The sequence below is a fragment of the Lepisma saccharinum genome, chromosome 21, assembly GCF_977018435.1.
Source record: "Lepisma saccharinum chromosome 21, izLepSacc3.1, whole genome shotgun sequence".
Taxonomy (NCBI): Eukaryota; Metazoa; Arthropoda; class Insecta; order Zygentoma; family Lepismatidae; genus Lepisma; species Lepisma saccharinum.
In genome coordinates, this window is record NC_139249.1 from 58,696,163 (window position 1) to 58,710,000 (window position 13,838).

Genomic DNA, 13,838 nt, shown 5'->3' on the forward strand with positions numbered 1-13,838 from the left:
TTGCAAGCGTTATGATCTCCTTTGCAATTTATACATGTTTCACTCATTTCGCAGTTTCCTTCGTGATAATCTTGGCCACATTTATAACACAATTTTTTACCCTTGCACTGTTGACCTGTGTGAGCAAATCTGAAACATCTATTACATTGCAACACTGGTTTCACACGTGGCACTACCTCAACTATTTGTTTTCCAACTGCTATGTATTGTGGTAAAACTGTCCCCTTAAAAGTTACACATAAGACTTGAGTAGGTTCAAGCTTAAATGACCCATCATTCCGCCATATTTTCTTCTTCATTCTTTCCATCTTAGTCACTAGCACTGGGCTTTCTATACTGCTTTCCAAATACTGCATTTCAAATTCTGTGGGTATTCCAAACACAAGGCCTTCCTTCTCCACTAAAGATTTAGGAATTCTGGCATTTACTCCTAACTTGTCTAATAACACTTTATTTTTCACAAAGTTATTAGCTTCTTGTGACGTGTTGAATAATGCTCGAACTCTATTTCGTCCACTTTGATCTACATACTTTACTTTCACATTATTATCCATCAACATATATCCAACTTTAACTGGATGCAAATTTCCTAACTGTTGGTTTCTACTTTCTATTATCACTAAATAGGGTTCGTTGGCACCTATGTCATACTGGTATATTTTTTCTTCATGATTGGTAGTGTGTTCCATCCTAGAACTTTTGTTACCCATTTCATTTTGTATTGTATTGTTCTTTCTTTTATTCGGCCCATTTACTTTGTGTGAAATGTCCATGACATCATTTACATCATTTTCTTCATGTTTTGAATCAGAGGATATTATGTCAATATTATCACTGGTTTTAGTATTATTGCATATAGCACTATGTCCGTTCTCAACAATATTGCTTCCCTTTTGATCCATTATGATAAATAAACGAGACAGTTAAAGCACATCTCTAATACAATCCAAAGGGATATTGAACGTCTTAAATTGTAATAGATTTGATTATTATCAATCAACTTTTGTTCTTTTCTATCACAATAGATAATAATCTAAACACTACTTAATCTTACTACACAAGTCCTTCAATTAAATCCACATAACATTCGATTCAATCTAGCGAATAATCTTGCTTATTGAACCAATACGCCATTTTTTCACTCCAATTATCAGAGGTAAACTCCATAAGTATGTAGTGTAGCATATTTAGCAATTTTTGTTTTATTACCATTGATGCAAAGTTACCAAAAGTCCCAATTCGGTCGGGACTGTTCACTATTTTTAATCCCTGTCCTGATTTTTTACGAACTGCGGTTTTGATGAGAAAATGCTCTCTTTTTTTTTTGGTAATTCACATTCAGACATATTCTTCATTATAAGAATCATTCCTAATACATGTCATTTAACTTATAAATATATTATTTTGTCAACATAGATTATCTTTATTACAAATCAAATCAAATCATGGCTCTTCAATGGTGCTGGTATAAGAAATTTGAAAACATTGTTAGGAATATTGTATTATTCGAATACTACTTTGACTGCAGTGGCGGCTCGTGGTTCAGAATGTTGGTGGTTGCAGCAAATATATATATAATATATTTATATAACTTTAATTTGTATATATTTATAATGTAATTATATGTACTTATAATTTTATATGTGAGTGACACGTGGCACTTTCGAGGAGTACTAATAACCATCATACAAAATTTGAAGTTTCCATTTATTCGGCAGAAATATTATGCAGAATTGTGTTTTTTGTGATTACATAAGAAGTACTTTAATGTTCGGATCCCACGTTAAACTGCAGGTTCAGTCCCGATTAGTCTTTCTGTGCATAAAGTGGATTTAAAAAACAACAAATCAAATCAAATCGTTACAAGTTTCAAGCATAATTTAAATTAGGTTAAGATTCTCCCCAAAATAAAATATTTCTCTTTACTTAACGTGGATATTTTGTCTGTTGCTCTACGACACAGGACAGTGAGAACTTGGCTGCTGTTCGAACGCTGCTGCTCTCTAACGTTGTATGAAAGAATTAGCAATCAAGCGTTTGTTGTTGGTCCGTCCTCTTCTTCCCTCAACCGGCGGGGGATCCAAAACGGGTCGCCTGACTTTGCTCTGTTGTAAACCCATTGCAATGACCAAGCCGACTGAAGCAGGGGATAGGAAGAACAGCGTTGAACTTCGCTCCAATACTCCTCGCTGTAGAGATCAGGCCGTTGCTCTGGCTTTGCAACGCGTATTATACATTTAACTCCTTGCAATACCACCATAGCATTGATGGCACATCTAATACTTCGACAGCATTTCGCCGACCGCTGTGGCAGAGCGACTAGCATACAGGGGCGCCGACTTGTCGAAATTATTGGGGCCGCTCTGATCACTGAAATAAGTGAATGAATGACTCACTCCCTAACTTTTTTAAAAATAAAAATTACGTCTTCGTAAGCAGCTATTAAATTCCTCGTACAAATGAAATGTAACTTGAAAAACGTTTAGAAAATGTTTCAAAGGCTCTTTATGTATTTTGTGTCTGCTCATTTGTTTTTTAGATAACAATTAATATTTTAAGTATATATTTACATTAAGAGGCCAACCTAACAGTTTTATGTCGGCCTCGGTAGCCGAGCGTGTTGGGTGGTCGACTCAACTCGCTTTGAGTTCGAATCCCAGTGAGGGCATGGGTGTGTTTTAATGTCCGCAACAGACCTGTAAAGAAAGGACATGTGACGGGTGCAAATAGCCTTAGTGTTGAAGTACCCATAAAAATAACGAATATTTACAATATTTAACAATTTTATTTAATTATTTGCATAAATGCTAACACAAATCGCAGGAAAATAGTTTTACTTTTTCGTTCTTGCTACGATATTTTACTGTTTAAATTTAATTTTGCAATAATAAAAAAAACACATAGCATGTACAGTGGGATCCATGAGAATTACCGTGCAAATTGTCCATGGCTATTTTCATTAATTTTTCTCTTACATCCTATGTGTTTTTAAGCGATGGATTTTTATGTATGTTGGTGCAGAAGTTGTCAACAGCTTGTTTTGAGTTTTCGTTTAATTCTTGAAGCTCTTATTGGGACAAATAAAGTGCACGAACACGGTGGTGGACAATTTACACGGTAATACTCATGGATCCCACTGTACACTAAGATATAAAGTGACATACACAACATAAACATATGAACATGATTTCAAAATAAAGCAAAAGTTGCTCTACGCACTGGGTTATTCTTTATGATCTCATTAACGAACAGTCTCAGGTCCAAATTATCAAGGACATTTTGATGTATGTGGACTACCGCTAAGCTACTTAATCTCTTCTGTCCCATTGTCGATCTCAAATATGTGGTCAGTCGGCGAAGAGCACTGAATGACCTTTCGGCTGTGGCTGTCGTCACTGGCACAGTGCGGAGGAGCATCATGAATTTGGCAACTTCAGGCAGAAGCTCCTGGAGGGTGCTGTCTTCCAAAAGAAACTTCCTTATGTCACGCATGGTAGTTAGAACCACTTTCTTCTGTTTGGCGATATCACCAAGCATGGACAGGTGTAAGGAGAGCTTATCGGCATCCAAATCTTGGCGAAAGAATTGCTCAAAGTATGTTGTGCAACTGTTCACAGCTGAGATGCATTCTTTCTCTACGGCTGTTACTTTCTCTAGTCCTTTAGATTCATGTCTTTGTTTAACACATGACTTTACTGTGTCACACACGTCAGTGTATACTCTTTTGGATTGTAGAACTTGTGAGGTTTGGCAGCATCAGGATTTTCAAGTCTCTTAAGGACGTGACGTTGCCGGGGCAACTCTGCCTCATCAACGAGGCTGGGTTTGCCCTCTGTGCATTTTTGCCAGAATTGCTCAAAACTCATTCGCTTTTCTTGTAAGATGTCAGTGAAGTATTTCAGTTTTGATCCACTTCTGTAGCACCAATGCGTGGAGACTGAATCTTACAGTTTACCTCTTCTATCGGACCCAACACATGGCAGTAGAGGGAGAGAAGAAAGAAGTGAATCATTGTCTCCAGGTATCCAGCACATTAATATTAAATTACATAATTTAGAACTACATAATTTGTATTCATGTCCAGATATTATTAGAATGATTAAATCAAGAAGACTTAGGTGGGCAGGCCATGTGGCACGAATGGGAGAGGAAAGAGGAGTTTACAGGATTCTTGTTGGGAAACCTGATGGTAAGAGACCTGTAGGAAGGCCAAGACGAAGATGGAGGGACAACGTTGAGATGGACCTAAGGGAAATCGGTAAGGATGGAAAAGAGTATATAGAACTTGCTCAAGATAGGAAAGATGGAAGGCCTGTGTTGCTGCAGCCATGAACCTTCGGGTTTAAGAAGGAAAGAGAGTTAGTTAGTTTAGTTAGTTAGTTATCCAGCACATCTTGATGCTGCGTCAGTAGAATCTTCAGAAAATTTCTCAAAAAAATTGATAAGGTTTTCATAGCTCTTTAAGATCAGCTGCATACTGGAGGCTTCCAACGTCCAGCGATGAGTGGCAGATCTGTAACTAACTTTTGCAGCCCTTTAAATCTTCCCCTCATACAAGAGGCACCATCGTAACACTGTTCCCTCAGATTCTGTATGGGCAAGTCCAGACGCACCAGAATGTATTTTACAACTTCAAAAAGAGATTTGGACTCAGTATTCGGAATCTCGTAAAAGCCCATGAATTCCTCAAAAATATCAAAATTTTCATTCAGAGTTCGAATAAAGAATGTCAATTGTTCACGGATGGATATGTCACAAGTTTCGTCAACCATAATAGCAAAATATTCCCGACTTTTAATATCTGCTACCACGGAGGCAAAACAGATCTCCCTAACATATCAATGATCTCGTTCTGAATGTCATGTGAGAGCCATTTGTAGCCGGAACGTCCCATCCACTCCCCCAGTTCATGCACATCGTCTTTTGAAACTCTTTTTAGTAAAAATGTTAACAATACTCGTAATTATATACTTAGTATACGTATAGTAATAAGTGTCGTATGCTGATTGAACTCGAACGCCAGACCTGATTATTAAATGTTGTTGGTGTTTAGTCTGTGCGTTCTTCCTGTCAAACATGTCCAATATGATATAGCCGTCCTGTGCGACGCAACTTTGTATCTTCATATCACAATGTAAGTTATTGTGCTGATTATGTTACTGTGTTCCTGAATTATACATTTACGTTCGTGTTGCTAATACTGTTTTATTCCTGACTCCATTTCTTGTGTAATTGAAGAACTGAAAGAACCCGAAACTCAACAATGGCGACGAGGATCTTGGAACATACTTCCTTCTCGTAATTCTACACATTTCTCGTTATTGTTCTTCAAGTTGTCTGTTGGAGGTAAGAATCTCTATATACAATGCAGAGGTTGTCTCAATTTTCCGAATTCTGCAGGGAGCAGGAAAGTATTAAGCAATATTTTGATAGATTCGAGCATTTCTGCAAAGGTTCAGACATTCCAGATGAAAAGGCTAAGCATATTCTATTAGCAGCAATAGGGCACAGAACGTATGCTGATTTATATAATCTCATACAACCAAAATCTATATCAGAACTCAGTCTTGCCCAAATTCAACAAATGTTGATCCGCCATTATGAGCCCAAGAAAAATCTCGTGCTTGAAAGGCATAAGTTCTTTCTTATTAAACAGATAGAAAATCAGAACATTCCGGATTTCATTGTGCAAATCAAAGAACAAGCTTCAAAATGTGATTTTGGTGATCTCATCGACTCAATGTGTCGCGACGTATTTATTCTTGGTATGAGAAGTGTGCGCGTTAGAAACAGACTGTTATCAGATCCTGATTTCACCTTGAAAAAAGCAATAGATACGGCCATGTATCTCGATGAGCTAGAATTACATGAGGGAATTATTAATCAAAGTCGCTCAAAGAATGCTGTGGAATATTCTGAAACTCCAACTGAAGTCACTTCGCAAATACAAAACAGGTACAAGGACAAATTCCGAATGAACATCAGACAAAATAGAACTGATTCAAGGTATATTGGTAACAAATCAAACAATGATTCTGGTAAACCGTGTGGTAATTGTAATTCTTTTCATCCTAACGGGAAATGCCCAGCTTTTGGGGCTACTTGCAGATATTGTAAAAAGAAAAATCATTTCTTGACTGCCTGCAAGAAGAGAGAATTTAACAATTCTAGTAAAAGCAAATTGGTTTCTGGCACTAACATTGTGCTTAACACGGGTATCAATGAAAGATCTATTGATATGCAAGATAATTCGAAACCTTCCATTGTACCTAACAATCACAGCAATTTCAAACATATGGTCCGAGAATCATCCATTGATTTTTCATATTTTAATGTGCCGTGCATTCCCATAGATCACAAATTTGCAGATATTCAAGAAGAAAAATCTGAGAGCGAATTTGTTGATTACAGCGCCGCTGGTATCCAATGTAACGCTCAGTGTCCAGAAATTTTCACTACTTTCGTTACTAAAGAAAGTGAATCTGTTTGGCATACACAGGGATCGTTGTTTGTCGACTTACAAGTCAACAATTCTAAGATTCCATTCCTAGTGGATACAGGTTAAGTTTATACTTTAATTGATAGCAGACAATTTGAGTCTTCATTTCGAGGTTGCACTATATGCAATTTTCCTATCGTCTTGAAAGCAGCAAATGGCAACAATCTTGGTGTATTAGAAAAAGTTAATGTTGAAGTTATATTTCGAGGAATGAAACATAACTTAGATATGATTGTTGTTAAGACAAAATTGAATCGTTCGATTATGGGTTTATCTTGGATTGATGTTTTCATGCCTGAATGGCGAAACATCTTTGTTTCACATACTCTTCAGACGGTTTCAAATACTCTTGAATCGTCATCAATAAAGGAACTGGTTGCGAATCTAAAGAAAGATTTCCCTATACCTTTTGATGGCGACATGTCCAAGTCGATCAAGCGTTTTGAGATAGATTTGCCATTAAAGGACGATGCTACACCAGTATTCAAGAGATATTATGACGTCCCGTACTCGCTAAAGGAACCAGTCAAAGATGAATTACAGAAGTTGGTTAGCGACGGAGTCATTGAATCGATCAAATCATCATCGTGGGCTTCTCCTCTTGTTGTTGTTCGTAAGAAAAACGGTGAATTAAGATTATGTGTATCCTACAAGAACACTGTTAATCCGCAACTCAGGATGATGGGACATCCGTTACCTAGAATAGAGGATCTTTTCAACAAGATGGTTGGTTGCTGTTGGTTCGTTTCATTTGACCTTCGAAGGGCTTACCTTCAGTTACGCCTATCTCTTCAGGCTCAGAAGGTTCTTGTCTTCAACACGGAATTCGGGTTATTCAGACAGTTGAAGCTTCCCTGCGGAGTAAACTCTGCCAGTGCAATTTTTCAAGCCACGATGGAGCAGATATTGATGGGTGTGCACAAGGTTTCCATTTTCCAAGACGACATTTTAGTGGGAGAAGTTACTCTTGAGGAGTGCTATGATAACGCACGAAAGGTGCTAAATCTTTTCTCCGATTATGGCGTCCGCATAAATGAACAAAAGTCTGTGTTCTTTGTACAAAATGTGAAGTATCTGGGACATTCTATTTCACAGGAGAGAATTCGTCCTCTGAAAGAAAACATTGATAAAATAATTCAATGTAAGCCACCCACTAATGTCGGCGAATTGAAGTCATTTCTTGGTATGGTCACGTATTACGCTTCGTACCTGCCAAACCTAGCTGACTGTGTTGCCAGTTTATATGATTTGTTGAAGAATGGGGTGCGCTGGTCATGGACAGATGTTCATCAGAAGGAATTCCAGGATGTCAAGGATCTGCTATCTAAGGACTTAGTACGCACAGTATATGATCCTGATAAAGACTTATACCTCATGTCGGATGCATCTCCTACCGCTACGGGAGCAGCCATAATGCAAAAGATAAACGGAGTCCTAAAGCCTATCATGTGTATGGCCGGTACTTTATCCGCTGCGAAAAGGGACTACACTCAATTGGAAAGGGAATCACTTGCATTAGTCCGTGGAGTCAAATACTTTCACAAGTATCTTATTGAACGACATTTTGTCGCGTTCACCGACTCGAAACCTTTATCTCACCTGTTGGATCCTAGAAGTAACTTGCCTGCTTTAGCCATCAGCAGAATCAACAGATGGAAGTTAGTATTGGAAGAATATGACTTCAGAACTGTTTACACGCCGCATGTTGAGTTGGCTGATGCTCTATCTAGAATTTGTGTTGCAGATGATCCAGTTCATGATTGTCATGATGATTTCGCATGTCAGTTGACAGCTGAGCCAGTTGTCCTTAATCTTATTGAATCTTCGGTGTTGACGCGCATTTCGCTGGAATCACAACGTGATCCTGAGCTTTCTAAAGTCTTCGAATATGTTCAAAGGAGATGGCCACAATCCATAGGGAGAACAAAAAGTCATCCTATCAGGAAAATATTCGACAGGCGATATGATGTCCACATACAGAAGGGATGTATTTTCGTGGGCGAAAGACTAGTTGTACCTGAATCTTGTATACAAAGTGTCCTGTCTCTGTTACACAAATTCCACCAGGGAACATGCAAAATGAAGGAAATAGCTCGTTCATCGTTCTTCTGGAACACGATGAATGAAGATATTGAAAGGGTTACATCTTCGTGTGACACATGTTTGCGATACAATAACAGGCCCCCCAATGTACCAGGTACCGCATTCGAAACGTGGCCTATTGCATCGCAGCCTTTTGAGCGTGTTCATCTTGATTTCTTCCATTTCTCAGACATGGATTTCTTGTTGCTAGTTGACGCTTACTCTCATTGGATATCTGTGTGGAGAGTGAAGAATATGCGATTTGACACCATGATTGGTTACTTAGAGGAATTTTCCTCATGCTTTGGATATCCGAAAACATATGTTACAGATAATGGCCAACCATTTGCATCTTCAGACTTCAATTCTTATTGCTCAAAGAAGAACATCAAGCTTCTTCACTCAGCTCCGTACACCCCTCAGTCAAATGGTCTAGCTGAAAGGAATGTCGGGGTGGTGAAGAATTTACTACAAAAGAACTTTTCGAATCGTTCATACATCACGTTGAGAGAGATGGACAAGTTCGTTCTTGAGCTTTTAGGCAGATTAAGGAATACTCCAGTGCACGGATGTAGTCCAGCAGAACGTTTGCTCAAGTTTCGGCCAAGAACGGACATTTCCGCTTTTGACGCACCAAATGGTTTCGACAATCAGCCTGTTAGTCCCGTTCCGTTTATGCCGGGGGAAAAGGTGCTTGTTGAACAACGCAAGAAACAATTCAGCCATGGATCCAAATGCAAAATCGGAGAAATTGTTAAATTGATGGGCCGGAAGATGGCGAAGGTGATTGTGGACAATGACACGATTGTTGTTCATCTCTCGAAGATCAAGAAGTATCCCGACAAGGTCGGAAAAGACATCCTTGTCCGAAAAAACCCAGTGCTTGTTGGAGAGGAAGATTATCTCCCAGTGCCTGCTTATCAGGATCCAGTGGTACCTCCGAATGCGGCCTGCGACAATCAACCGGTTAGGAGATCACAAAGACCAAGACGACCGCCTGACCGATATGGGCAAACTACATGAAACGGGAGTCTCTTCAACCTAAGGGAGGGGGGGAGAGTGTCGTATGCTGATTGAACTCGAACGCCAGACCTGATTATTAAATGTTGTTGGTGTTTAGTCTGTGCGTTCTTCCTGTCAAACATGTCCAATATGATATAGCCGTCCTGTGCGACGCAACTTTGTATCTTCATATCACAATGTAAGTTATTGTGCTGATTATGTTACTGTGTTCCTGAATTATACATTTACGTTCGTGTTGCTAATACTGTTTTATTCCTGACTCCATTTCTTGTGTAATTGAAGAACTGAAAGAACCCGAAACTCAACAATAAGTCATGTGTTTTGCTGTCTCTGGTAATAGCCCCGCCAAAGTTGATGGGTTAACGGTCTCAGCCCCCTAAAGTTGATGGTCTAGAACATTTCAAATGTGTATTCAAAGTTAAGTTCATGTGGCACAAGTCAGAGTAAACATTACAAGAGAAGCAAAATAATACATTAGATGCTCTTAAGAAAAATTATTTGGGGGGGCCTGCCCCCATATCGTTAACATTGGGGTGGCTCGAGTCACCCCCCCCCCCCAAAGCAAATCACTCTAAGTCGCCAGGGGTTCATGGTTTGAATCCCGGCCTGGGCATGGGTGTTCTTTGTGAGTGTTTTTTTCATCAATTTCATCATATCATCACTCATCCTCATCGTCACGATTACACAATTAGCCAAAAGTGGCAGAAAATTGACGTACAATAACCAAACTCAACTAATACAACGGCATTTTCGGCGTTTCTCTTTCTACCGCATTTTCGGACCCCTCCCGCCCCCCGGTCCAAAAGAATCCTGGGTACGGGCCTTTGAGATGGAATGAGGTTTTTCTTTCCCTGACTGGATTTTCATCAAGGCTCTTGTCTCCCCTAATCAGAGAGTCTGCGCACGCCTATGCTCAAGTGATCAAGTGAGCTTCAAAACACCAATAAAGATGGCGTCTCCTATACACACTTGCACCAGCGAAAAGGGGTGGTTTCTTGCACTCTATCAGCCTAAAAGTTAGAGAAATTTCTCGGCAAATGAAAATTCAATATCTCTGTGCGTGCTAACCACACCAGCAAGTTTACCAATGGAGGAGAAAGCTCGACAATGGACTTAGTAAGCAAGCAGATGTGTTAAAAGGCCTTCACTGTGGCTCATAAGTGATTGCACGTGGATGCAGGTACTAACTCAAAGTTGAAAATATATGTAGATGAGCAATAGGTCTGTGTTAAAATGCAGCAAACTTGTAGACTGAAAACAAAAACCGAGCTAAGTGCCAAAATCTAAGTTCCGAGAAAAACAGGAAAAACATTGTCTTGGAAGATATCCTACAAGATTAACATTACCGTTCTAGGCTTACCTCATTAGACGGGGCTTGTTTTGGAGGAAACGCAGCACACAATAACCTCCAAGACGTCCAAGTGACCACAAAACCAGTCACATGTCGCTTGGCACATAGCCCGTATTTTGATACACAGCAGGTGGCACTTAGACCAAGGCGCATTCTTATGGCTAAAGTTTGAACTACTTGCAGACTGCATATCACATAGCCCGGTTTTTACCGCACTGGCATAGGCCCATAGCCCATATTTTAGCAATAAAATGGAAATCGATTGTTGTGGCACTTAGCCCGGTTTTTATTTTCAGTCTACACTTGTGCAACCCTACATACAGAAATCTACTAGATAAGAAACAAAAACAAATTAACCCCGATGGCGCAATGGTGGCGTCGTCGCCTTGTAAACAAGGGGTCCGGGTTCGATACCCGATGGAGGCACATACTGGATCGGATATCACTTTAAACTGTAGGTCCAGTCCCGATTAATCTTACTGTGCATAAAGTGGACTTAAAACAGCAAATCAATCAAAAATAAATTAAGATATTCATTTGACTCTCCTTTCTGCAATGAAAATAACCACAAAATGTTTTAAAATATTCAAAATTACTCTGTAATATGGTATTTTTTATTCGCAATACAAATATTATTTTGAAAACTTTCAGTTATTCTAAAATGGAATGGCCAGTGTTTATTTGTTTCAAGTTCACTTGTCTACTTATGCAAGCCTATAGTTTTAAATTGAAATCCATAGAAACAAACCCCAGTCATAAATTCAACTTTGTAGAGCCCAAAACCAAAACGTTCCTGCTCCACTGCATAATACTTTTGTGTGGTACCTATTCTGGAATATAAGGTGCCTTATGAAGTTCAGAGTATAATGCAACAATAATTCAAATATTCTCGGATAGATGGCTCTGCTTTGTTTACTGATACATATTAACAATGGCTAAAATTCATCTGCTAAGGAGCTTCGAATTGCCTATTATATTTATCAAGAAATTTCATGCTAGTTTTTCCATTTTAAGTCTAGATTTAATTTTATGTACGAAGTGAAGGTTTTCCCTAATGTAATTAAAATACACAGAAAACTTATTTTCGAGAAATCTATTACAAAGTTTGGAAAATCTATTTCTGACGATTTTTTAGTCTTGAAGATACGGAATGAAAACATTAATTTTGAGGAAATAGTTCTCGGGCAAGTCTTTAATTTGTACAATGCAATAGCATATTGTAATTAATTTTTACAATCAATATCTTGAACAGCCGCAAGAACCACAGGTTTTCCAATTATTATAATAAAAATGGTATAATACCATATCTTGAAGGTTAAAATCTCTCTCAAAAGATTGAGTTCGCGAATTTCAAAATGTCAGTTCCAATTGAAGACCTTTTATTGTGCTTCTTACAGCAATGAAGATGTTTTTAATTTTTAAAGGTTCCTGATTATCTAATGCTCTTCCGTAATTTATCCTTTTTACCTTTAGCACGTGTGTTTCCAGCGAATCCTGCAAAAGGAACTTTTCTCGCTATAAAAATATATCGATAGAATACTTGTAAATAGAATCCTCACAACAAGAAATTTATTTATTTATTTATTTATTTAAAGACATGACACTACAGGCAAATGCCCATTTACAGTGTCTTGTATTATAACACTGTTTGGTACACAAAATATGCAATCAGAAGAATTCAAAAAGTACAATAATATGATAATATGTGTTACAGTAATATAAAAATTAATATAAGATTAGATATGAAAGAGAAGTATAAAGTATTAACCTGACAGTTTGGGTTAGAACTTACACATGATAACCAAGAAAATAACCAAGGAAAAACATATGTACTTCACCTTACATTTAAAAACGATGATATATAGATGTAATGACAGTAATTAGTTAATAACACAAAAGAAAAAGAAAAATAGGATGGACTCTACGCCTGTACATAAAGAGACTGAACTAATAAACAAAGTTAAGTCTGGCTTTGGAAATAAGTTTGTGTTTCCCTTTTGAATTTTCGAAAACTTTGGAAGATGTCTATCTTATCATATGTCTGCAATTTCGTTATATAACCTACACATTCTCCGAGTGGGTGCCGCATTGGCTGACTTTGTTTGAGCTCTCGGTACTTGAAACAGCTCTTTCCGTGGTCTTACCTTATTATATGGTACATAAAAAGGGATTTCTGAGAGCAGCTGAGAGGAGTCTAATGAGTTGTTTAAAAGTTTATGTAAGAATAGTAACTGATGTATGTTTCTTCTATCGCCTAGGGATTGTACATTGAAGTATTTTTTTAGGGTATGATAAGGAGTATATTTGGCGTAAACGCCGTCTCTTTTCAGTCCTAGCAATCGAAGGAACTTGCTTTGTACATTCTCTATTCTGCTGGTTTCATTTAGGTTTTGTGGGGACCAGACGATAGACGCGTATTCCAATTTCGACCTTACGTAGGCATTGTATAGCGTTTGGAATGTTTCTAAGTTCTTAAAGTCGTTTCCCATTCTCATTATAAACCCTAGGTTTCGGTACCCTTCTGCTACAATGCGGTCGATGTGTTTTCGGAAACTGTTATTTTCTTCAAACTGAACACCAAGATCTTTATAACTTGACACTCTGCCTAACGTGTGGCCACTGATTGTATAAGTGTGCGTGTAGGGTTGTTTCTTTCGAGTGAAAGTCATAATTTTGCATTTGTTAAAATTGAGTTTTAGTTTGTTTTTAGTTCAAAGTTATCTTTATCGTTCGTTATAGACTTAAATATTTTCAGGTCATCCGCGTACAAGAGTTTCTTGGAATGTAGCAGGCATTCTGGGAGATCGTTAACAATCACAAGAAATAGTAGTGGTCCAAGGTTCGATCCTTGCGGGACACCCGAGGAGGTCTGAAATACAGTAG